Source organism: Pipra filicauda, unplaced genomic scaffold (genome assembly GCF_003945595.2).
Source record: "Pipra filicauda isolate LSUMZ 115617 unplaced genomic scaffold, ASM394559v2 scaffold115_size4368891_pilon, whole genome shotgun sequence".
Taxonomy (NCBI): Eukaryota; Metazoa; Chordata; class Aves; order Passeriformes; family Pipridae; genus Pipra; species Pipra filicauda.
In genome coordinates this window covers 413,501-439,464 of record NW_024103607.1, presented here as the reverse complement: position 1 = coordinate 439,464, position 25,964 = coordinate 413,501, and the positions used below count along the sequence as shown (strand labels likewise).

The window sequence follows — 25,964 nt, the reverse complement described above, 5'->3', positions numbered from 1 at the left end:
CAGATGCTGTACATCTGCACTGGTGGATGCTGCAAAGGAATGGCATGTGCCTGGGCAGTGTCCTCAAAGTCACTCACAGCTGCCACACTGACGTTTCTCGACTGCCCTCATTACTATCACCACATGAAGCGCAAATGAGAGAGCTCCACGTGAAACTCTATCAGTTTCTGAGATCTTGAGCCTCATCAAGACAATATCCATTTCGAAGGGAAATAAAATGTTTTGAAAATTCATAAAGAGAAAACCCATATGGAGGGGAATTACTGAAATAGCATGTCAATATATGAAATACTCTTCCAGCCCAACCATTTGTACAACTTAAAAGTTACTCATTCATGGGAAGATACATTCAATTGTGAAGACATAAAGGTAGCAATTATTTTCATAATTACTTTAGCGATACGTATGTAAATGCAATTACAACTGAATCTTGCTCAGAAAATCCTTCTGTGTATTGGCAGAACATGGATTTATATGAGAAATGTCTACAAAAAGAAGAATGCAAAATAACAAAAAAGGAAGCCAAGTTAAGGAAGAAGCCCCAACAATTTAAGCTAGATATATTTGTAATGTGGGGTTATAAGTTAATGAGAACTACCTGAAGTAACCACTTCATTTTAAATTCCTCCTTCATATGTAATAAATGCTAATTATGGATAAAGACTCATAAAGTAATTTTTAGAAGCTGTCACTGAACAACAGAGCTTCAGAATATGTTGCAATTGTACCCTAATACCTCCAAACCAGAAGACCCAAAAAATCCAAATTGCAAGACTTTACAACAAATCTTACCATGATGGTGTCTTGACTCAAGAATTCGAGAGACAACCTGAGTTCCAAAGGGTGGAGTTAGCAAAAGCACAAGTCCCGGGAGGCAGGCGTGCAATATACAGCATCCTTCTGAAAAAAGGCTGTGCTGGGAACAGACAGCTTCAAAAGAGAAAGGCACAAGGTCTTGGTGGCTGCAAAGCCATATCAGAGAGTAGGAGCAGGGGGGCCAATTCTGGCCCTGCACAATTTGCTGCAGGCTATGAAGAGACCCAGTTAAAGACCAATTTTCTTCTCAAAAAATAATTCTTTTAACAGGGAAGACCCAGGAGGGACATAAACTATAAATATTCCTAGCTGTTAAATTACCTCAGCTGTTAAAAGGTTTTTATTTTTTTCCTGGCATTATTTAGTATGAAATATAACAAATACAGCTGAGTTTTTGTGCCACCTTCACAAACAGGAGGAATAATTTCCTTCTGTGCTATGATACCAATAGCTCTGCAGTGAAGTACAGATGATTAGCAGAAAGTTGAAGGGATTCTATCACCGAAAAGGGATTGTTGCCAGAAGTTTTCATTTCTGTTACCACTGTCTCATTCCCTAAGTGTTTTCAACAGAAGAGCATTGGTACTAAGCAGGTTTCTGGAAGGATTACGCAAGATATTGTATTCACGATTGAAATGGCTGTTCCTATGAAAACCAAATGGGAGCAAATGAAGACAAAAGTTGCACACTTTTGATAAGGCCATGTCAGAGCTCTATGTCATCTTACTCTTCACATAACTTCTCAGTATAATTTGGTCCCTTAACTATTCTAATGTGGTCATATGTGCCTCCTCCATACCCAGAGTACAGTCCTTTTCCAGTTCATGTGTGAGTCAACCAAGGTAAGGGTGTCAGTGTCTGTCCTTCTCAAGCCTGGTCCTCACTCACAGTGTGTCCACTCCCCACTGCTCTTGCAATGCAAGAAAGACCCCTTCAAGAAGCTACAAACACAATGAGTAGAAGAACTAAGGATGGGGTCTGGAAGTCAGTCCTCTCCTAAATATCTTGCAATCTAGTAACTGTGACCTCCTAGATCATCTGAAATATCTGAAATATCCTAAACTCTTATGCAAATATGAAGATAAGTCTTCTACTCGCTGCTTTAATTTACATAATTTCTTTGTATTTGAAGGCATTTTTAATTAATTCTTCCTAATGAATGGACCAGTTCAGCAAGTCATGCTAATTACTCTGTAAGTCTGCCCTAACCTAGAAGACACATTATGTCCTCTTTCATCACCACTGAGCTGGAAAGTGTTTTACCATCATCACCTTATTCATACATGTAACTTCGTTTTTTTCCAGAAAAAATACAGAACATTAATGTTTATTGATGAACTCTCTTTTCTGCATCATTAACAATTTTGCCATCTTCATCAAGTAATGCCTTATACTGTTGCTAGGATATATTTTTTTTCCTAACATACTTAAATAATCTTTACTGTCTCCAGCTCTGCTAACCATTGATTTTTCTCTGTCTTTAGCTTCCCTCATCAATTTTCTACAGTTTGTAACTTCTAACTTGTATTGATTACCATCCCCTACACTTTTTTTTTTTATTATTTAGCTATAATATTGCATCTTCTTTTCTAATTACTGCCTTCTTCATAATCCTGAAACAGAATGTGCTTTCAGCCGATAGTGTCCCACTCTTTAGAAGAATCTATACCTGCTCATCCAATAAAATCCTCTTTGAAAACTCTTTGCGTTTTTATAGCAAAAGATTTTCTCACAGTTAATTTTATCACTAGCTTTCCTCAGCTTTGTGTATTGACCCCTCTGAGGAGCAAAGCAGTTATATTACTTGTTCTTTTATGCCATGCACCTCTATGCCCACATTGTATGTAATCAGGCTGTGATCACAGGTTCCTCACCAGCCACAGGGGTAGAACACCTTTATCCACTATAAGAAGATTTCAGAATGTAGTTACTTCCTGAGGTAAGATATTCTCACCCATCTTTTATTCAAACTTTAATGTGTTAGCATTGTCTTCATGAGGCAGCATGTCTCCCACTGTTATGCCCTGCATCACTGCCATTCTTCCTTACACTGACCACAGACAGAAATGTAAGTTGCACTTTATGGATTTTACTCTCTTAACATGGTGAGCAATCTGAAGATGTCCATCGTCACACTGAGGCTCTGCTGATTAATATTGATCCACGTGCTTTCCAGATCCCAAAGTTATCCATATTCATACAGCAGGCAGCACTGGCTTTATTGCAGACTGTACTGATTCTCCCCACTCCCACCCTTCTTGCCCTCTCTGTCTTTCATAAGCAAGATAGAAGCCAATGATTTAATACTTCACTATTAGGAAACTGAAGTGTTAGTATTAGTTTTCAGAAATGGCATTTGTACTATAACTGCATCTTTTCTTCAGGGATAATGTTTCATTCCTACAGCTTGTCTGAAGTATTAATGCAATTTCCAAGCACTAAGATTATCGCTTTATGTGAAGTTCTATACCACATTGACTCAATTTGTTTGCAAAAAAATCCAAGTTTGAACTCTTTACTGCTCTCTTTTGTTTTATTTCTCCCTTGATGCATTATCTTGTTTTCAAGAGAGAAAACTAGTTCGTTTTCCTTGCACTTTTTATGTATAGGACTCTATGATCTGGGTGGGAAGTAAAACACAATTTTGCATAGAACCTTAACTTCCAGTTTCACCTCAGCAAGGCAGTCATCTCTTCAAACTCTGGCTCTCCTACCTTCTGCGTTTTTTCACGCATTCTCTTGAAATGATATCTAAGAAAATCACACTGGCTTTTCATCAGATCCTTCCCCAAAGTCTTGTATAATTTGCATAATTCTACGTTTAGCCAAATAATTTCCTCTATTGTTAGTAATGATTGGTGGAAACTTTTCAATCTTACAGTTTATTTTCATTTTTTTTATACTAGGGACACAGTGGACAGATTTCTTGCTGAATTCTCTATTCATTCACGTAAACATAGCACTGCTAGCGATACTTCAGTTTTAGGATGACTGAAAAACCTTGTAGCAGCAGACCAACTCCTCAACTCCACAAGCTGTAACCCTTCAATTATATCTCCAGTGGCTCTCTCTTCTGGTCTGCAAGAGGAAGTTTCTCTCATATTTTTTTTCAGTAGGTATCTGCTAAGGGTTGATTATCAGGCTGCATGTCTTCTGGTTTGCTCCCATTATCATATTTCTTTGGTTTCTAATTTTCCCTTTTATCCTTTCCCTTAGTATGTCAATAGTATCTGGTTGTCCAAGCCTATTTCTTTCAAATGCTGCATGTTGTCAGGACCCAGGCTTGTAAAATCATGTAGGTTCAGGACCCAGGCTTGTAAAATCATGTAGGTTCTCCTTTGCTATGATGATTAGCTTTCATTTATGTGCTGGAAATCTTATGTTTTATCAAGAAATGTCAGTCCAAAGTAGCTTCAAACTCTGGGTCTGACCAGAGAGCCACTGGACCCCTCGCTGCATAAACATTCAGACGTTTCCAAGAGGCTCAAAAGAACCTCTCCTTGACAGCCACAGAATCTAAGAATATGCCAAGTTGGAAGGTACCCACAAGGATCATTGAGTCCAACTCTTAACCCTGCACAGGACCATTCCCAGTCACACCAGGTGCCTGAGGGTATCATCCAAACACTTTTTGAACTCTGTCAGGCTTGGTGCTGTGACCACTTCCCTGGGGAGCCTGTTCCAGAGCCTAACCACCCTCTGGGTGAAGAACCTTTTTCTAATATGTAAACTAAACCTCCCCTGACACAACTTTAGGCCATTCCCTCAGGTCCTGTCACTGGTCACCACAGAGAGGAGATCAGTGCCTGCCCATCCCCTGTCCAGTAGGGACAACTGAACAAAGAATAAGAGAAAGGCACAACTGCAAATGCTTTATCAAAACACTAGACAAACCTTTTATCTTCTTCACCTATAAAGCAGCCTATAATTCCTGCCTTGCTCAGGTGAGCTCTCAGCATAACCAATGCTGATATTTTAGACAGTATTTAACCATTCCAATTTTATAAACTGTATCACCCTGGGACACTATGACTAATTCATTTAGGACTGCTGGAGAATAAATGATACTTCAGTTAGGTTATTATCTGAAGATTTATACGGATTAGCAAAGATATGTCACTGCAATCTATGTCTTGATTCATGTAACTTCAGCAGTCAAAAAGGAAAAAGCCACAAGGGGTCCAGCTACAGTTATGCATATGGGCTCAGAGTCATCTGTCCTGACTTCAGAAACTCACTTGAGGCCCCCAAATTAGAAACACAGTCACCTCTGCCTCCATATTTACTCAATGAGGAATGATAGACGGATTGAGTTTCTTTTGAAAAGAGACTGAAATCAAACTGCCTTCCAGAAAGTGCTTATTCCTCTCCCCTGACCGTATGGAGGGGCCCTCTGTGACACAAGTTAGGTGGGCTGGTCCCCCACAAAAGTGGGGCAAATACCAGACAAAACTGTCAATGTTTGCCTCCTTTGAATTACAGTATTTTCCCAAAATAGACTGGTCAGCTTCCTCCCAAACTGCTATTTCAGTTGTGAATTTTTCTTACAGGCAGGTCTTGTGATCCTGTTCAGACACAACCAGTGATTCACTGCATTAATAAGACCTCAGTACTAAGGTAACCTAAGAATATAAAATGTTGGGGATGTGTGGTGTTCCAGCCTCAGTGTGCTTTTCCTGAGGAGTTCTGCAATGATGCCAGTTGTTAAGTGTTGTTATGACACACTCCTGGGCTTTCACTTTGACTTCCTTTCACATCTTGTTGAGTTTTCCAATATTTGAAAAGGTCATTTTGATGTGCTAAGGTCATATGTTAAAAGCTAGAAAGCAAGGGCCCTTGCTAATGGTAGACTGAAAGCAATCATTTGGCAGAAGTTCATCGCATAAATCCCTCTATACATTTTGGGATCATAAAAGGAAAAACTGTACTTTGTCCTCTAAGGGGTAAGGGATGTAAAGATGATATCCAACAGACGTTGTTCAGCCACTGAGGGCTAGAATGGGGATTAGAATAAGAGGGTGGGGAGAGAAAATGTCACTATCGTCAGTGAGCAGCCAGAAGAGCACTGGCAGGTGAGAGGAGGAAAGAAGGAAGTCTAGGAAGTTATAAATAACTACCAGGAAAAAAAAGACTATTCCTAAATGCAAATACAAAGGCAGGCAAGTCTACAAAGCTAACATCTACAAAGCTAACATCAGACTTTTGTTACATGGTCAAGTTAGAACATCTACATTTAACACAGATTTTCATAACTTTTATCTAAAATTTGTGCTAATTTCTATTTGGAAATTAATATTTTGTTTTAAGGACGGTTTATTCCAGTTTAGGTGGAACACAGTGCTCAACAGTTTTAATGAGGCAAAGTAACATTAATGAAAACCAATGAAGGAGACCTCCCACAGCCTGCTGTACCACTTGAGGCACTCTGCCTTAAAGACACGCTAAAAGTAAACAGATGCAATTTTTTTTTTAACCTTTCTGATCTGTCAGGAAAAGGGTTTTTTTAAGTGCTTAGGTGTTGGGAACAACATTTAAGATTGGTTGTGTTGGTAGATTGCAGGAAGGGACAGCTTTGGTCATTACAAAAAAGGAATCGCATGGATGCACGAAGTTCTGCTTCAAGACCTTTTCTCCCCAGAGTGAAACCAACAGCACTGGAGAAACAGTCCACATAAATTTCCTCCCTGTATGCACAGAGTCAACATGCCATGAGTTCTTCCAGGACCAATACTCCTTTGAAACTCAGTGGGGGTGTGACAAGGTGATTTGCAACCTCTCAATCAGACCATCGCACACTTGCAACAGGCTTGGCTCTGCTACCAGGACTCATCCCACCAAAATGGGCAGGACTAGTCAAGGGAGCAGCTTCACAGGTGGGACATAGAAGACTGGAATTTGAATCAGTTATTACTATTTGATCATAATAATAGTTACAGTACTTAACTGTAGAGTAGTCCTTCTTTAGCACTAAAATATGGAAGGATCATGTAAGATCCAATCACACGTACGCCTAGCAACATGCTATACAAATACTGGCCAGCAATCCTTGGGGGAAATAATAAAAGGGTTAAATAAAGAGAGAGTCTGTGCTTCAAGAGATCAGATACAGTTGGAGCCTAAAAGGAATCCATGAGAAAAGTTGCACTGAAATTTACAGGAAAAGCACAAACAGTACAATTTGTTTGTTTTTATAGTCATCATAGGTGAAATAGAAATGCTAGAAAGAGTAAGAGAGAGGAAATAGGATTTTTGGGAAGCAGGGCCATTTCATTTGTGTTCTGTTTTGTTTCCAGTCTCCTATCCTTATTTTATCTGCTAACATTGCAGACCCAGACTTGCAGAAAGGCTAGGAAAGAGAGACACAGTTTAATATACATATGAGCCTGATTTGGTAAAAACAAGTTTACCGTTGTCCACTCAAGTAGTACCACTGACAGCAGAACTAATTGTGAAAGTGATGGGAAGCACTGTGACGCCTTTCCAGGACCAGCAACTTGACAAACAAAATCTCTGCCAGTTCATGGCCTCTGACACTTGGTGTGTGCTGTATTCTTCCCTTAATTAGTGTCTGAGTAGAGTACAGATGCCCCTAAATAATGGTATGAATTATTTTTATATACATCTATTGATACTGTGCACCAATTGTAAAATATTTTAATGCTCTGTGCAGTTAAAGATGACATCAGACCTTCTGAAAGATATACTAAACCTCTGGATCACAATTCAAAGCATATGTTCTGCCTGGTCTGCTGAGGACAAAATGGTACAAAACTAGGATGCCTTTAATGAATAAAACACTAGTCACTGATAGCATGCGCATTATACATACTTTCCACTTCACAGGCAAAACAGTTACAATTTCACTGCCTGAAGCCATACTACATTGGACCGTGACTGTATCACATCTGAGAACATAAGCACATTGAGGCAGTGCGGTCTTTGAACAGGAAACACAGAAATTAAAGCAAAGGTGCTGCCCAAAATGTTCCTGGCAATCCCAGACCTGGCACCTCTGCCTCTGAGTCAGCAGCAAACCCACACCTCAGCCTGTTTCTGGGGTCGCTGTGCAGCTCTGCCCAGAGGACCAAACCACATGTTTACTGCTGCCTCTGCTCAAAAGAGTTTCTGGTTGCTTGGTCAGATTTCAGTGCAAACAGTCATACCCTGTCTGCTACCTCTACTTCTACAGCAGTTTCAGCGGAGTACTGTAACCTCATTATTTTTCTGCCCTAAACTATCATTTTATGTCCCTCCGCACTGCTAAAATAACTACCATAATCCATGCCAAAAGTGCATTCCAGCAATACTCAAAATGACATTAAGGTTTTATCCTAAGCTAGCATTCAGCAGGGTGAATTTAAAGTACCTCAGCACAAATTGCACAAGAAGACCCCAAGCACGAGGATCCTACCTGTTTTGCACCTGGCAAAGAGTGTGCCTTTGTTAATCCAGAAATGCTAAGGAAAGACAAGCTGAAAATACAAGAGAAACTGGCCCAAATCCTGTCAACTATAAGAGAATAATCAATACATGCATTGATTTAACCATATTTACTTCAAAGCGGTTTTAGCACAAACTTAACGCAAGTTTGAAGCAGCTTATTTCATGCAGTATCATCAGGGAGAGTGGAAGATAGTGTTTGGCTTTTTCTTCAGGATCCAGCTAAACCAAAACAAATGGCTCCTCCAGTAAAATATGAATGTTGATAGAGAGACCTATGATGCAGATAACCATAACCTGACATATAGGTCTCTCAGCTTCCTCAAGAGTGGTATCAAGTCCCTTGTGTTGATATCTCCCTATGTGTCCAATACATGGGACAACATAATGGGTATTTGCCTGATTGCACAAGCCATGAGGAACTAACAGTTCCTCATGTTCCCTCTAGGGACAGCCCACACCCTGCCAATGGGTCCCTCTCTCCCCAGAACCTCTGTGTGAGATGCACCTCACCAGCAGATCACAGGTCCAACCAGTCAGCAATAGCTGGACACCACAGGAGTGGCCAAGAGCTGCAAAACATCCATTTTCTGTGACATCTGACTGTCCTAGTCCATTCACAAATAGTGCACAAGCTGTGTGGTGGATTTAGTATAAATTCACTGAGCTTTTCTCAATTCCACACACTCTTATTCCAAATTGAGAAAGCCCATAAGCAACTTTTGCACGAATAAGTTGATTAGGTTTGCTTTTTTGTATTTTTATCTAAGAGTGCTTGAAGTTTACTACCAGTTATATACTGATTAATACAACAGTCACTCATGAATCCTCCCCAGATCTGGCAGTATATGTATAAGAAGACAGAGTGTGAGTTACATCTGTGCAAATCAGGCCTAACTTCATTAATTAAATATAATTGCACCAATCAAAACAAAAGTTTGAACACCTTATTTCAAATAATTTTTATAGACTACAGTTAGTGCAATTAGATTTAAACTCATGAAAATTTCAACTTTTATGGAAAGAAAAAAAAAAATTTGTTGATTTCCTGTTTTCAGTTAAACATTTCTCATCACACCTTTCCAGCAGAGCAAATATTTTTTGATTAGGCCTAGTAACCAGTGTTTCCTAACAGAACTATGATGAAGACTATTTCCAAAGTATTCAGCTTTCCATTTCCTGAATCTGGCACTTCATTCACTTTAGTATAAACTTATCCACTCAGGAAAGGCCCTTGTTTGTTTCTTTTTCCCCAGAGCCCTCGCAATCCAGGCCCTTTTGCTAGGACATAACGCATCCTATTTTACTTAATTTCTAAGGTAAATCCTGTACAAATTCAAAGCAGATTGCTTCTTCCTCTCCTGTTCTCCAGGCTATTCTTAGTTACCAATACAAGTCTCAATACATCCAGAAAAATTGCCTTTTGCTTTTTGGCTTTGGGAAGTGGGAATTATTTCTGAAGAAATTTATAAATATTTGCTCTGAATGCCTGAACAAATGAGTTATTTCCTGCAACTTGCCTCTTGATACCTTAAATCTGTTAACATTTTGGCATCAGATCCTCTGTTCCCTCAGTGTCTCAGATCACAGCATGAATTGATGGCGTACGAAAAAAGGACAAAATAATCTCTGGAAACACTGAGAACCAAGAAAAAATAGTTAAATAAAAATAGAAAGGAAAACAGCTTACACTCATCTGGAAGCAGAGGCTGGACTGAAGAAACATTAGCAGTTTCAGGTGACTCTATTATACTGGTGACATTACTGTTGTCCCTCCTACATCTCCAAAGGGCAGATTTAGAAAGGTTTCATGTCAGCAAGTCCCTCATAGCTCTCAGGCTGCTGCTTGAGATTTATGAGAGCCTCTCTGCAGAGAGGTCAGAACAGACCCGTGAGGAGAACAAAGAATTTGGTGCATTTACAGCCATTTCTCCACCCTCCAGTCAGAGTTTTGCTCCAGCTACACTCATGTCACTCTGGAGAGAAGCAGGGCCAACCTCTTAGCCCACACGTCTCCTAGTTTGATGGGAATAATATATTTATTGGACAATGAAAATTTGCTGTAGGTGCATTTACTGTGCTCAAGAGCTGGGCTTGGAGGATGCTATCCAGTTCTGGGTGTGGGGAGTAAGTTGAAAGTATTATTCTCTAATGTCAGGACTGAGTTCCCCTTCAAAAACAGGTCCACAGTTCCCAGTAATTCAGGGAAAACTCCGGTTTTGAATTGTAGGGTCTGGACATCCCTTAGACAACAGGACTGCATGCAAATCCTAATTCCTGAATGCTCTGCTCTGAAGCAACCCAACAACTGCCCAGAATAATATCACTTGTGGAGAGGAAATATATCTACATCAGCTAGTTTTAGTCTTTCCTAAAATGACTACACTACAGAAGCACTAACAAAGAAGCAGATGTAAGATTTTCTATGACTTATCTCCAAGGCAATTATTTATAAATCTCCTTGATTCATTATGTGCCAAGTCTAAATTAATCCCCTGGTTTAACAACAGAAATGTAGCCATGCACATTGCAACCAACAGTGCATGATAGGCATTTTGCTTTATAGATAATTTTTGATAGCATGAAGCAATTCTGTCCCTTTTGAATATTTTAGGCAGAAAAATATTTTTTTCAAAGAAAAGACCTTGGCTAGGGTCAGTTCCTACTGTGGGGTCTTTTGTCTAGCTCCTTCTGAAGGCTTCTGAGGGGTCACGAAAAGCTGGCATCGTATTTGATTTAGAACTGCACAGTAGAAGCGCGCACTCATACGCTCACGTGCACACACACACGCAGAGTTATGCAGAAAACTGCAAAGTATGGTCTTCATCTCCCCTTTCTCCTCCCTCCCACAATAAAATAAAATTAAATGGCACGAGTCCCTGAAGATTAACATTCCCCAGGCTTAGATATTTTGCTTATCCAAAAGACATCTTACTTCTGTTTGCCAGAGGCAGTGCAAACCGGGAACGATGGGGCAGCTGGCATGCTACGGTGTAGTTTTGTCTATGCTGTAATCTCTGCTGCATCAGTTACAGATTTGAAGGGGTGATGATATTTATGCAGTGTCAAAGCATTGGAAAGTTCGTGTTTGGAGGTTGACTATTTTTTTTTTACTCCTCTCCTCTACCCAAACACTAATTGTTGTTGCTTTTTAAGAAAGTCAGCAAAGTATAGGATTTTAATTTATGCTGTCAGTCAAAAGTAATGGAAGATTCAGAAGGCCTGACACTGCTTCTTTTCTGTGTGCTGAGTAAAGCTATGTTAGGGGGTATGTTTCAGCAGGAATGAGTAAGGAAGGACCAAAGTCAGAATGATTAGCAATGAGGCCTTATCTAGGATAAATACTACGAAGGAATAAAGCCATAAAAATATGCAGTTCATTTGCTGATGCGAGAGCAGATGTGGCTTCTTTTCACAGGAATTAAAAAATAATCAAGGCAATAGAAATTATGTTCTGTGTTGTTACAGTATTTGGCAGAAACTCCACTCAGCGCAGGAAAGTTAAACTCAAAACAGGAGATCTAAAATAGATGTCCACAATCATACACAGCAAGATTCTGGCTATGGCCAGGAGCCTGACCAACTCAGCGAGGCGGTGAAAAGCTGTGGGTATTTGTAGCCTGGAGGCCAGCCTCGTAAACCATCCATGTGTCTACACAGAGGCTGTCACCCATGGCACTGAGTCCCTCAGGGCAGTAAGGACTCCCCCTTTGGTTTCCCTATGGCTCACACTGCCAAAGCCAGCTCTAGAGCAGCCCACTGCAGTAGAGTAGACAAGTGAAAGTGAGCAAGGCAGATCTATACCTGTCCCCCAGGAGGACCCACTGAAGATGAGGAGAAGGAGCTGCTAGCTAAGAATGGAATGACAGGTCCTGGGGATAGGACTGTCCCCAGCTGCAAGGACCCTAATGCAGAGGGGCTTATGTGTGCGCAAAAGGGAGGGGAAGCTTCCTCATGCTTCTTCTATTCCTCATCATGCTAATTTTCATAGAATCAGGGAATCAGGTTGGAAAGGACCTTTAAGAACATTGAGTTCAACCACTAACCTGTCACTGACAAGTCCAACACTAAACCAAGTGCCACATTCGCACATCTTTTGAATACCTCCAGAGATGGTGGTTCCACCACTTCTCTGGGTAGCCTGTTCCAATGCTTGACTACCCTTTCGATGATGAAATTTTTCCTAATGTCCAGTCCAAACCTCTTCTGGTGCAACTTGGGGCCACTTCCTCTCACTCTATGTCTTGTCACTTGGGAGAAGAGATGGAAAACCCACCTGGTTAAACCTTCTTTAAGATGGTTGGAGAGAGAGAGAACATCACACACACACACACACACACCGGCCCCCCTCTTCCTTTTCTCTAGGCTAAACAACCCTAGCTCCCTCAGCTGCTTCTCATAAGACTTGCTCCAGACCCTTCACCAGCTTGTGCTCCAGACCCTTCACCAGCTCTGTTGCCTTTCTCGGTACACCCTGCAGCACCTCAGTGTCTCATACTGAGGGGCCCAGAACTGACACAGGATTCGAGGTGAAGCCTCACCAGTGCTGAGTACAGGGGGACAATCACTGCCCTGGTCTTGCTAGCCACACCATTTCTGAAACAGACCACAATGCCATTGGCCTTCTTGGCCACCTGGGCACACTGCTGGCTCATGTTCAGCTGCTGCCAACCAGCACCCCCAGGTCCTTTTCCACCAAGCAGCTTTCCAACCACTCTGCCCCAAGTCCTTAGCATTGAAGGGGTTATGGTGACCCAAAGGCAGGACCTGGCACTGTGCCTTGATGAACCTCATGCAATTGGATTCATCCCATTGATCCAGCCTGTCCAGGTCCCTCTGCAGAGCCTTCCTGCGCTCCAGCAGACCAACACTCCTGCCCAACTTGGTGTTGTCTACAAACTAAGAGTGGGTTTGATCCCATCCTCCAGATTATCAGTAATGATATTAATCAGGACTGACCCCAATACTGAGCCCCAGGGAACACTATTAGTGACTTGCCATCAGTTGGATGTAACTCCATTCACCACTGCTCTCTGGGCCTGGCTATGTAGCTAGTTTTTGCCCAGAGAACAGTGTACCTGTCCAAACCATTCTCCTCTCTCTAGTCCTGAATGCTTTTTCTCCTGCCTATCCCTCCTTTCACTATTTCAAGAGGAAGTGGTGTCTGGTTTTACTGTCTGCTTTGACATTCATTTCTGATATGGTGTAGGAGGATATCTTCTATAAAAATCGATCTATCTATCTATCTATCTATCATCTATCTATCTTTCTCACAGATGGAGAAATAACTCAGCCTTAAATGAGATGCAATGCAATTCCTGATTAAATTGCCACATTAGTTATATTTGACGTTATAACCTTGAATACTAAAAAAAATGGGGAAAAGAAAAAGAAAGCTATATGAAAATTGGAAGGATGATATTTACATATCAGGCTGAATCAGGCTTCAATCATTTTGGTTGAGATGCTCAGTTTTACTCTTTCACTTACTTTGTCAAAGAGCTACAAGTCCAACTCAGCTTTTACTTCCAGCATTCTGGGACTCATTATTTGCCATTCACGGTCTTATTAATTCTGGTTGCCTGAACATTTTCATTATCAGAGGAAAAGGAGGTAACCAAAGATAACTTGGTGGGCATTATTCCCATTTTGGTGCTCCTCTGAGATTTCCTTTTGACTGGAATGTATTTCATTAATTCAGAGGACATTTTGGCATGGATGTCTAATTAGATCTGCTTAATGGATTTCATGTCACAGAGGCATGTAACTCTTGCCATGAAAGACAAGGTTTGTATTGAGAGATAATATCTCTTACTGGACTTCCAGATAGAATTGAAAGGAATGGAACACAATTTTCAGTTTCTCTAAAAAAAACCTGCAGTATTTTGCTTTAGACTTTTCCTTTCTTATCTCTTCAGACACTCAGAGCTACAAAGACTTGACCAAGGCAGTCTCTTCATGGCCTTTGTGTATTAACAATCACTTGTTTTTCACTAACCTTTTGCCACATCTGTATTTTTATTTCTTCCAGAAATTTAATCTTTTGACATTAGTCTGTGTTTTACAACCCACTGCATGTTATATCCTATGGATTTTTATATTCAATTTTACTTATTCAGAGGTGGATGGTATCCCAGATGGAGTTTCCTTACATGTTTCTATGCCCAAACATCACCAACTCCCAGACATTACAAAATACTACAGGAGACATTGTGATTTTTGTGTTACTGCCCACTTGAATATGTATTCAGCAATTACATACCATTGTCAGTTTGAATACCCAAGACCACCCGTAAAATATCCATTAATTCAACTTAAAATCTTTAATAGGGTACCACAATCTTTAGAGACAGCAGTTGCTGTGCCTGACTTGTTGGCTCACCTGTTCTCATGAGAGCAGTGTAGAAAGTGCACCCACAGGCCACTTCTATCCTTTAACTTAAGCTTTATTGTTTTGATGCTGGAGGTACTTGAAGTAACTGACAAAGCACATTCTGCCTAATGTATTAGACACCACATAAGAATCCGTAGCTAATGTATGGTGGCTTTTTATGCCTGATATTGGTATATTCTGCAAATCATGCAAAATACGTTACTACAATTTGGAAAATTTTAGTACTTTTAATAACTAGTTTGGTATTATATTCCTTGAGGTCTTAGGATGCAGTTCAACAGAAACTTCAGATCTGTTTTGACGGATACTACAAAAAATTCTGGATTGATCTTGCAAGATTCCTCATAAACTTCCAATCCTTTTTTTCATGGTGCTAAATACATGGTTTCAACTACATCCCATGGCAAGTTGCATGGGTTTATTCTTGGTGGCACCAATCCTGTATCATAATCCACTGCATAAGACTCTACCTTCAAAATGAATGTATGTGTGTTTGTAGCTCATAAAAATTGCCTTTTCTATATGCAAAAAGCACAGTATTTTCTTATATTCTTGGAAAAAATCGGCTACCTGTTGTGAAAAAACTCTTTTAGCTGTAGACTAGAAACTAATTGTCTCACACATAGCTTTGATTTGCAAAGAACAGGAGGTGGGGGGAATATATCAACTCCTGCCCCATCGAAAAAAAGTTTTATTTTTTATGCATTTTCAGTTAAGTGTCAAAAGTAGTTTTAAAACACCTCTGTTTTATATCTCAATGCTGACTTTCAAAGGTTAAGCAACAAAAAACCTCAAAACATTTAAGACGTTTGAAATTTGGCACTTGAAAACAGAAACTGTAGAAATGTTTTCCTTATAGACAAATTAATTTCAGTTTTGATTGGTCAATGTGTATTAGAACTTAAAATTAAGCACATCTGATAGCTAATACAGTTGGATCTTAAAATAATATTGCCTTTTCATCTTGCAAAATTACATCCTTCCCCAAGTCCAAACAAGGAAACAAACTTCCCTAGTGCACATCACGTTATGTCCTTTGTAATATTAATAACAGCTATTCAAAATTATATCGCTTTATGGTTCTTCTTCATAGAGATGTAAATGAAAGTGAGTTTTGGTACAGAGAAGCTAAACCAAGTAGATTTGTAAAAAGCAAGCACCTGCTGATATAGCAAGATCTTTAAATTGGGTAAGCTGGAAACTGGTTGCCACACTTATCCATTATCCCCAGACACAAAGCCCATAAAGGATTCAACTTCAGTCTACATCAGTAGTACTAAAAGCCATTAGCAAAGGTAATGGCTGCTCAGTGGCCTACAGGAAATGAACGGATGGTCTCTGTTCAGTTCAGGCAGGACAGGTGGCTACATCACAGAAACCACTGAGGAGCACCTGCGGAGGAAGACCCAGATGCCCTCTCCTGCCCTGAAGCCCCTTCCACCTGAGCACACCCAGGCTGTACCCAGCAAGCAGACAGACAAACATTTCCCACCATCAATTAGCTGCCTCTCTCATACACAAAACTCACTTTTAGGAGGGAGGAAGAAAAAAGTCTGGAGCCTCACGATAAGCCTGGGGGATTAATAAAGGCAGTTTGGTTTACAGGATAAAGTAGAGCCTTTATCACCTGCAGTTCAATCTATCGACTTAAAAATACATGAAATCACTGAACTAGCTTCAACACCACATGAAACAAAAAGCTAAAATAAAGACTATTTGGGTAAGTATTTCTAAAAGAGAAAGAAAGAAAGATACCCAAGACTGAAGGTCATACTAGACATTTCTGCTACCCTGTAAAGCTTAAAGTACTGAATATAGTGTTGTAGTAACAGAGGGCATAATAGTTGTCAAGAGATTTTCTTTAAGAAACAGATGAGGGAGAGGGATAGGTCCAGGAGAGAATCTCAAATTTGCACAAGTGGAGGGAGTTATAAGCTTTCAAATTGTTGTTCTATTTGCCTGCTGCTTTTGACACTTTATTTTTTTCCAAAAACTTAAAACCTTCTTCTATGCTTCTGGTTTCTTTAGGGTGCAATTTATCACAGTTTGTTTTGAAATGCACTAAAGCATCAAGGCAAAAAGGGAAGATGAACTCCATTTAATCCCTCTGTTGCACTGCAGTAAGAGCAAGAAAACAGGGAGGTGTAAGCTTATGAGTAAGGCAGAAGAAGAAATGGGAATAGAGTAATCTCATTGCAACTGGGTTTGGAGATCCTCAAAAGGCAATAATAAGCTTCCAGAGCTCAGTTGTTTGGTTGTAGAGCAGAAAAGCATTTTCAGCCTCAACTTGACATCATTTGGCATCTCCTTCACTAGCAGGGCAAAGAACGCATTGCTATTTTACATGGCTATGAAGTATGTGCCACAAGAGATTTTAGCTGCAGTGAAGGCCAAGTACAGACATCAAAGGCTGGTATTTGGATGCAAAGAAGTGAGAAACACACTTTATTTCTCATAATGAGAAATGCAACTTATGCTTTATTAAACCCTAACTTCTAATAGGAGTTACATAACAAAAAGCTCTGCTCCTCTCTGCTGACAGCCAAATAGCTATCAAATATTAAAGAGATGAGCAAGTGCTTTGAAAGGAGATTGTATGATCACGCTGTGGCAGCCTTAATGTGCACGTGTGCATGCATGTGCCTTTGTGTATGTTAGTCTTCACAGCAGGGTGCATCCTGAAGGCCAGTAAATAAACCCGTAAAACTTCCCCTCTGTGTTACATTCCCACCATTCTCAGTTGCCTCAGGAGGAAGGAGTCCTAGGCAGGAAGGGAAAGAACTGGGTCGAGTGCTGTTTGCAGCCAATCTGCCAATGAAGTTAATGGGCTGCCAGGGATGGGCTGTTGATCATAAAATCATAGAATAGTTTGGCTTGGAAGGGACCCTAAAGATCATCTAGTTCCAACACTTTGGGCAGGGACACCTACCACTACACCATGTTGCTCAAAGCCCCATCCAACCCAGCCTTCGACACTTCCAGGGATGGGCCCTCCACAGCTTCTCTGATCAACCTGTTTCAGAGCCTCACCACCCTCACAGTAAAGGATTTCTTCCTAATATCTAATCTAAACCAACCTTCTTTCAGTTTAAAGCTATTCCAACCGCTACATGCCCTTGCAAAAAAATCCCTCTCCAGCCTTCCTGTAGGTCCCCTTTAGGTACTGGAAGGCCTCTATGAGGTCTCCCTGGAACCTTCTCTTCTCCAGGCTGAACAACCCCAGCTCTCTCGGCCTGTCCTCATAAAAGAGATGTTCCGTCCCTCTGATCGTCTGCGTGGCCCTCCTGTGGACTTGCTCCAGCAGGAGTGTAAGCCTCTAAGTCCCACACGCAATGTGGTCTCTTAGAGACAGCTGTGGCACCAACCCTCCCTAGTGGGGACTTTTTGAGATCCAGTGATGGAATAATGCTAGTTGCTTGCTGACCCCTGTGATTAAAGTAAATCTTGCAGGTATTTCTAGAGAGAAGGAAGGGGAAAGGAGGCTGCCTCTTGGATTCCCGATAAGTGGAGTTCATGATATTGTGCCTAGGAGAACCTAATCAAGTATTGGAAAGAAGGTGAAACACATGGGGAAAACTTTGTTGGGCATTTTCAAGACTAAATTTCAGTTTAAATATACTTTCTTATAGTGCTGAGCTGGCAGGGAGGTAAGCCCTCCTGACAGTGGATGAGGCTTTTCAAGTGGATCAAAGACCTGGAAGGCAAAGAGGAGTGGGACGTTTCCACTGACTTCCAGGTGGTTTTGTAATAAGATGAAGTATAATTTGATTCCTTTTGTACTCTCTGCTGACATAGCCATTTTCACAGAGGGAATAAAAACAATTTCAGGACTTGTGGGGAGCAAGACAGAACTGCTGACTGCTTGATTTCAAATAGTTCACCAATCTGTATAGCCTAGTCAAAAAGCAGACTGGACAGGTATATAAAGAAATGTACTACAATCAAATATACTTTTGCATTTTTTGATCCTGGAGAAAAGGAAAAGAAAATAAATAAAGGAGGGATGGGGGTGGAAGGGAAGTGAAGCTGAAGAGTGGAAAAAATGTTATTCTGATACAAATAATGTAAAAAATAATTTCAGGGAGAGTCCGCATCAATGAAAATTAAATTCAGATGTGAACTTGAACAATGTCACTGTCAGGTAAGCTGAGATCTGAGTGTGAGACATGTTGCTATAGGCTCTACCTATAAGGCACTTATCCCAAAATTCAGGATATTTACATCTGAGGTTAGTATACTTGGTGGAATTAAGAAAACCAGAAAGGATTTATCACAAATAAATATCTTTAAATTGTACCTACTTTGACAAAATACAGACATGTATTGAATAACCCAGGATTTGGTACATGTTTGATAAAAGTTGACAACATTATTGTGGAAGAACCTTATTTTTCTTAATGTACCATCCCTCTGATCATGTCCTGTGTCTGAAGTGTCTTACTTTATCTGGAAGCCTTTGTAACAAAGTTGCTACTGGATTTGTGAAACTCTGCCTAGTAAAGATATTTTCCATTACTAACAAAATAAAGAGATGAATCTGTTAGTGGTTAGTATAATCAACAATTTGGTGGGGAGCACTTCATGAACAAGAAGATAGACCCATATCACATTTTAAAGATAATTAAAAATTGGGAAAATATTTTTCTACAGGAAAAATATATAAGTCAGTGAGAAAAAGTATGTTAATGTGTCGTACTCTGGAAGGTAATTAATGGAAAAATCAACACCCATCCAATTGAAGACAGCGATGTTTCTGGTAACAAGTGAAATCATCCCGTGAGAGTCTCCACAACATGCTTTGCAATGTCTTGCATGGGCTTTTGCTGTTCATTAAAGCTGTTATTTAAGTGCTCATTTTTGCCCTATTGCCTAAAACCCAAAAGCAGGCATCGAAACTTGTCCATCTTAGGGTCTGCCTTTGAGGAACCAGGTCCCAAAATACAGTCTCCTTTCCTAAAAATTAGTTTCCTCCCTTTTTTTTTGCCACACTCAGACAACATGACCTACCAAGAGGCACCTCAACCCAGGCTGCTGCAACAAACTGACCCGGTTCCACAGAGGCCATGGAGCAGCATCACCAAGGCTATGCTAGATATGATGGCTCCCACTTCCATAGCCTCCTCCTTGCAGATCCACACATAACCCCAGAAAATGCCCAGCAGCCACTCAATCAACCACCCAGATGGTGCAGCAACATATTCGTTCTTAAACTCACCTCTTCTGTGTATTAGTTAAACTTACACTAAACCGATGCTCCAAAGATATAAGTTCAAGAATTCATGCCATATTTATGTAAACAATGACAGGCCTTTTGCAGTAAATGAAAGCCCACCAACCTACAGCTAAGTTTAAATTGGCAGTGCCTGCCACGCATAAATGCACTTTAATGCTAACTGCTGGCATCACAGCTACACTCACTCGGTTTTATAATTCAGCCGATGTTAGTCCTTTCAAGAAACAGTTTGGTATATTAAAGCCTTTTTTTTCTCCCCCCAAAAAATCATCTGTGCCTCTGGGATTTCTTTGGATTTGTTTTCAGTAGAAATATGTCATGCTATGAATGGAGTATTAAAGGATAGACTGGTGACAGACTGAACTCTCCCTGGTAGGTTTATGGTCAACAGGCACCAATAAGAAGAGTACAAAGAAAAGTGGAATTTTTTAACTACAACTTAAAAGTGCCAGCTATTCCCTGAAGCTCAGGTACTAGACTTAAATGAGCCAAATAAAAAGAAAATGATAACAGTGCGGTCATCAACAGCAGGCAACTACACATTAGGCAACATACTGGGACACTGATTTTCTGCAAAGGTCTGCAGAGGATTCCCACATTGCTTTGCCCCTCATGTGTTTGAGGGTGCCCTTGCTCAACAGCAAGAGGTACTATTGCTGTGGTTTCTCATACCTCCCTGGAATATGATCAAAGACCCAACAAATAATTTTTGTAGTCTCACACAATTCACAGTCTCAATATCAACTTTTCTTTCAAGCACTACTATTTATGCTTGATTGTTTTCAACTGTGCATTAAAAGCCAGCTGGAGCAGGAAGGAAGGATAGTGCAGAGGATATATATATTTTTTACTCCAGACACATTAAACCCACAGCCCTATTATGCTTTGCACTTCAGAGACATTAAGTAAACCTTTGTTGAATATCTATCTTAAAAACTGTCAGTGATGCTTCATTTGTACTATCCCTCTTTAGTTCCATGTGGTAAGGTATGTCTTTTCCTGTAATAATAATGATGCAAAAAATTAACAGATTCCCTAATTACTCAGCATGGCTGCAGGGCACAGTACAGGTCAGGCTGCAGCACTAGTGGTCACCATCCAATTTCTCTTCTGCCATCCACGCTCTAACTGTGCCCATTCTCTCCCTCTCTTTTTCATTTTCTTTTTCTCTAGAACATACACTTTTTTTCTAACTCACTGCTTCTCCTTTACACACACACAGCTATTGTATGAGCTTGGGCTGATAACTGGGTTTAATTAACCATACTTGTATAATGTAGCAATACAACTTCTATATATCTGCTATGTTAGGAATAGTGGACTAATATAATGGTCTACTGAAGCTTAGCATTGTCCGTTAAATTGAAGGTGCAGCATCTCCTAAAACATAGCAAGCAAAGCCACCCACATACTTCATGTACTATTAAAACACCCTTATTCAATTTCATTCTCAAATAGAGTTCTAAAAAGAAAAACTATATCTTGTAAAAACAGAAGGCGGCCTGAAACTAAATGCATATTGGTTTATGATGAAAAAATGCCCTCCTGTCACCAGCTGGAAACATTATCCGCTCAGCACAGAAAATCTATTGGGATGTAAAGGGCTGCAGCAAGGAAATCCATGTCATGAACTTGGTGTGAGAAATTTTACAGCTCATGTACATGGTCACCCATTGCTTGATGCCTCTGGATACTTTCTCATTTTGTTTATTTTCATGATATCTAATGTGCTGTGTGCACACACACATGCAAGGGAAAAATCAGTCTCAAATACTCTGTGCTGTTCAATACATTTCAAAACATTTCTCTGTCCAAGGACACAGGTAACATTTTTGCTGCCACAGTCAAGAGAAAAGCCACACTGCTAAAGCTGGCATTTGTAGATGAAGTCAGGATGACATGGGAAGGATTATGTTTAGGCATTATTTTGTTTACACATAGTTAGGGATGTTTAAAATCTTCAGGGATCTGAGTGTTGTAGCCAACTTGGAAACAAATGTTCCCACCCTTGCCTGCAATAAGATCAGCACAGTGCTGTTGGGAAAACTCTGCCTCTTTAGGAAAATAGGCAGCATCTACCTTTCCCCCCATCCTGTTTTATAGCAAAACTGAGGGTTTTGGTGTTTTCCACAACAGCTCAGTAGTTAGGGTGTTAAGTCAGAACAGAAACAGCCAGGTATAGTTGCCTGCTCTGACCAATTCAGCCCAGGCATTTGAGCATCAGTCTCTCAGGTCTGAGGAAGGGTCCTAAACATAATCTCCTGCCAGCAATTTTCCAAACTGGTTCTGTTCAAACTGTTCAGTGTTCTATGCAACCTGCTACTGGCTGTGCTAAAGTGAGTCCACCATTACAATGCGGAGAAAGGACCCACACAGGAGCCTGGGAGATCAAGGCTCATGGTCCAGGACAGGAGAATACAATAGTCTATGGAAAGACATAGGAAAGCTGCAGCAGGAGACATTGAAAGATGCCTGAAGAAGAACAGCATGTTGATCTTATGGAGTGGGGGAGCAAGCCCGAATCAACACACACCTCCTGATTATGATAATACTACATGATCTGCCAACCCCTTTAATCATTTTCCCATAGCAGCCGAATACATTGTCTCCTATAACCATGCTATTACATCAGCAGCAGGTCTCAGGACCCACCTCTCTGTATCAGTCAGCAGTGGTTATTATGGCAGGCATGTTGTACCCTGTCACACAGACCAGTGCTGATGGGGACCTTCAGGACTCCACACCACATCAAAGAGTTTTGATATCTAGTAGTGCACAGTCTGGAATGCCAACTGAAGGAGATCTAGAGAGATAGATTAAAGAATGAAGACCTTAAAAAGAGAGTGAAAAGTCAGGTCTTTCTAATCTCATTCATCAGATTATGGTATGTTTTTTCCACCTTTCAACAGGTGGGCCTGGACATTGTTGCCTTTCTCCACAAATTCTCCTTGGCATCATTTCTGTGACACTCCCTCTGTATTTGCAGTAACATCTTTCAGTGACTGGCAGTACTCTTCCAGCTACAGTATTTCAGATTGGGAAAATCAAAGACTCTGCTGGCCACATTGAACATGGCCAAGGTGAACAACAGGCTCTCCAAGTACTCACCTTCTATTTTATTCAGGAGTGCAACGTGCCAGTCTGATTGCAAAACAATCCTAAAGAAAAGTTTGATGAAACACTTGGGGGCCTGGGGAAAAAAGGTTCTGCTGTCCCCTTACTAAACTGTATAATGGTAATTACAGGATATAAAACATTTAAACCAGTTTGGTCAGATGGTCCTATGGATTACAGAATATTCCAGAAAGCACCTGATTGGCATGGGTCCAGGTGCTCCGAGACAGATCACAAAGCACTTTGTGACGTGTTTGACAAGGAGCAGGGTTAAGGTGCAGCTGGGCTGACACTCGCCTTTCAAACATCGAGGAAACCATAAAGGCCCTTTGATTTTGTATCCAAAATGTTTAAATTCAAGGGTGCCTTGCCTTGCTGCTGTTGTTTCATGGCCCATTAGCAGGTGTGCCACAGACCCCTGTATGATATAGTCTGTGACCAAGAGGCCACACTGGCAAGGATGCTTAGTGGAACATTCTTCCTTTGTAAAGTTGGGACTTTTTCCAGTGCAAAGGTGACATACAGCATCATGCGATAAGGACAAGACAGGAGTGATCACACAGTACAGTCAACCAAAAAGCACTTAATAGAGCCTAAGAGCCGTCTAAATCAAGCCTGCTGCAGTTCCCTGCTTTAAAGTCAACACAAAGGCAAAACCTATCCGATCACAGGACTCCCCACGTTGCAGATGAACTTTCAGTTAGTTTCATTAGGGCAGTTGGCAGTCAGAATGGGATTTGCCAAGCCACAAACCCTGTAGTTGGCAGCACAGCTTTATCTGTTTAGGAAATAGGTACCTTTGCTCAGAGACATTGCCAGATATAATGGAAGAGCAAAATCTAATGTTTAAGTGCCTCTGGACTTCTGTCATTGGAAAACTGTGCCTGCAAACCAGTTTCCTTTTTTTTTTCCCCCAGCACAGGTGCTGGGAAGGTTTTAGAAAGACATGAACAAAGCCTTTTGTCAGCCTTATGTTCTTCTGATTTGAGGCTTTGCTTGTCAAGCTATTAAGCTATTAAGAAACTGTGTTCCTCTATTGTACTCTGCCATATTACATAGCAGCCTTTATTGTAGATAACAGGCTGGACCATGACAAGGGTTGAACTGGTGTAAGTACAGACTGGATTAATTCTACTCCAGCAAATGTAGTTTCCCTGAATTTACAGCGAAGCAGAAGAAGAGACTCTTGTCTGTTTCTGCTCTTCCATTGACAGAACTAGATAAGGAAGCATGACCATTAGGTGCCTGAGGAAAAATTGTATGTTAGCACCCCGTTCAGAAAAAGTCATCATCATTGCAATATGGCTCAATAGAAGAGCGATTTGGGGAACATAAGACACTCCATTTTGTATTTCCTGGACAATAAGACCCAGTTTTCACTTTCTAATTTATGGGTTTGATTCAAGGTATTCAGTGTTAGCTCTACAGTCCAGTTAAGCATGATTTGTACTCTTCTGGAAGCCCAGAAAGGATTCAAAATAGACAACTGAGAATTCTTTTCACACCAGGAAATTCTCATTTGGCATGGGACCAAAACAGCCAGCTGTACACAGTGTATGGGACCTGTCAGGGATATTGCTGAGCAAAAAAAGCATGATCAGACTGCAAATTACAACCACCAAGTTGTTGTTTTTAAGGTTCCTGCCTCCATCTCAAATATCTTTGGGTCCTCCACAGGCCAGTGCTGGTGACGTCTAGTACAGCTGCCTTGAAAGGGGGTATGATCAAGAATGCAAGAACAGCCCATGATTTAATGTGATAAATTAAATATGAGAGATTATGCTCTCTGCAGTGGTGGGTGGAAAACTGTGTGTAGAATGCATGGTTCTACCAAACTAACGCGCTTCTCCCCCAGATGTGGTCGGCACTGGCGCCAAGCTGCCTTAATGCCAGATGAGCTTCCTCCAGCAGCAGGTTTGGCAGTGTAGCTATGCCTGCTCCAAGAGCTCTGACTGGCAAAGCCCTGCCAGTCCCAAATCATACATTATCATGGCTCAGCTCAACAAAGTTATGCTGGCATGAAGCCCCAGGGTAGACTGGGGCCAAGGCTTGTTAGAGAGCTGTGCTATTAGACTGTACATCTCAGGTGTTTAAAGTCATTGAAACTTGTGAATTGACTAGACCTTGCACACTCAGAGCACCAAAATACACCTCACGCCATTGCTATCACCTTATACTGAAAAGAAGTCCTGCCTTGCATATCATGGCAAAGAGTTGGGCTACTTTTTGGGAAATACAGCCCTGCTGAGAATACAGCTCACCAAGGAGCTGGGGACATGAACCACCCAAACTACCACTGCTCTGCAGCATCATGGGATGGCTCTGGAGCAACAGGCTCCAATTTTTAGGTTTTTCTGCCTTGATTTTCTGTAAAAGCAGATGTTTTCCTCATAAATGTTTCATCCAAAATTCCAGTGTTTTCATAAAAGTTGCTCTGAAGGCAATTTTCCCACCTTTTTCATTAAGTGCACACATTCACCTTGCAACACAAGACATTAAAGTGATGCCCAATTGTCAATCATGTGATTCTTTACATTAGAGATCATTTTGACCAGAGATAAAAGCAAAAGAACTAGTCTCATTAGCTCAGCTCAATTTTGACCAGACATGTCAATAAAAGAAACTTAAAGTAATGTAACCTGTCACACATTTACTTGAACCTTTCCACTACTTGAACACGTAGATGTCAAACATCCTGTGCTCCTTGCACTCTCTTGCTACTCTCTTTGAAGTGACTAGAACTTCTGTCCATTTGCTTTGCTGTGATTCAGGATTGCTTGACTATACTTTTAAATAAAATCAGGCCAGGGAGTGAGGCCAAGTGCTGGCTCCTCATAGTTCACTCCCCTACGCTGCCTGCTGTTTTGGCCTCCTCAAGTCTCTGGACATGGTCCTGGGATATGTTGCTCCATCCCCTAAGGCTAGCATGATGAAGACTACCCCAAATTTGTCTGTGTCCTCCTTACA

At 40.8% G+C, this 25,964-nt stretch overlaps 1 protein-coding gene and 1 long non-coding RNA gene across 2 annotated transcripts in view; one reads left to right on the top strand and one right to left on the bottom strand.

Moving 5' to 3' along the window:
• SH3RF3 (SH3 domain containing ring finger 3) overlaps positions 1 to 25,964 on the bottom strand; it is a 256,876-nt gene that overhangs the window by 151,275 nt on the left and 79,637 nt on the right. The window lies entirely within an intron of this gene.
• On the top strand, positions 17,925 to 19,504 carry LOC113999795. Its single transcript, XR_003544985.2, has 3 exons — positions 17,925 to 18,207; positions 18,732 to 18,791; positions 19,301 to 19,504. It is a non-coding gene; the product is annotated as an uncharacterized LOC113999795 (long non-coding RNA).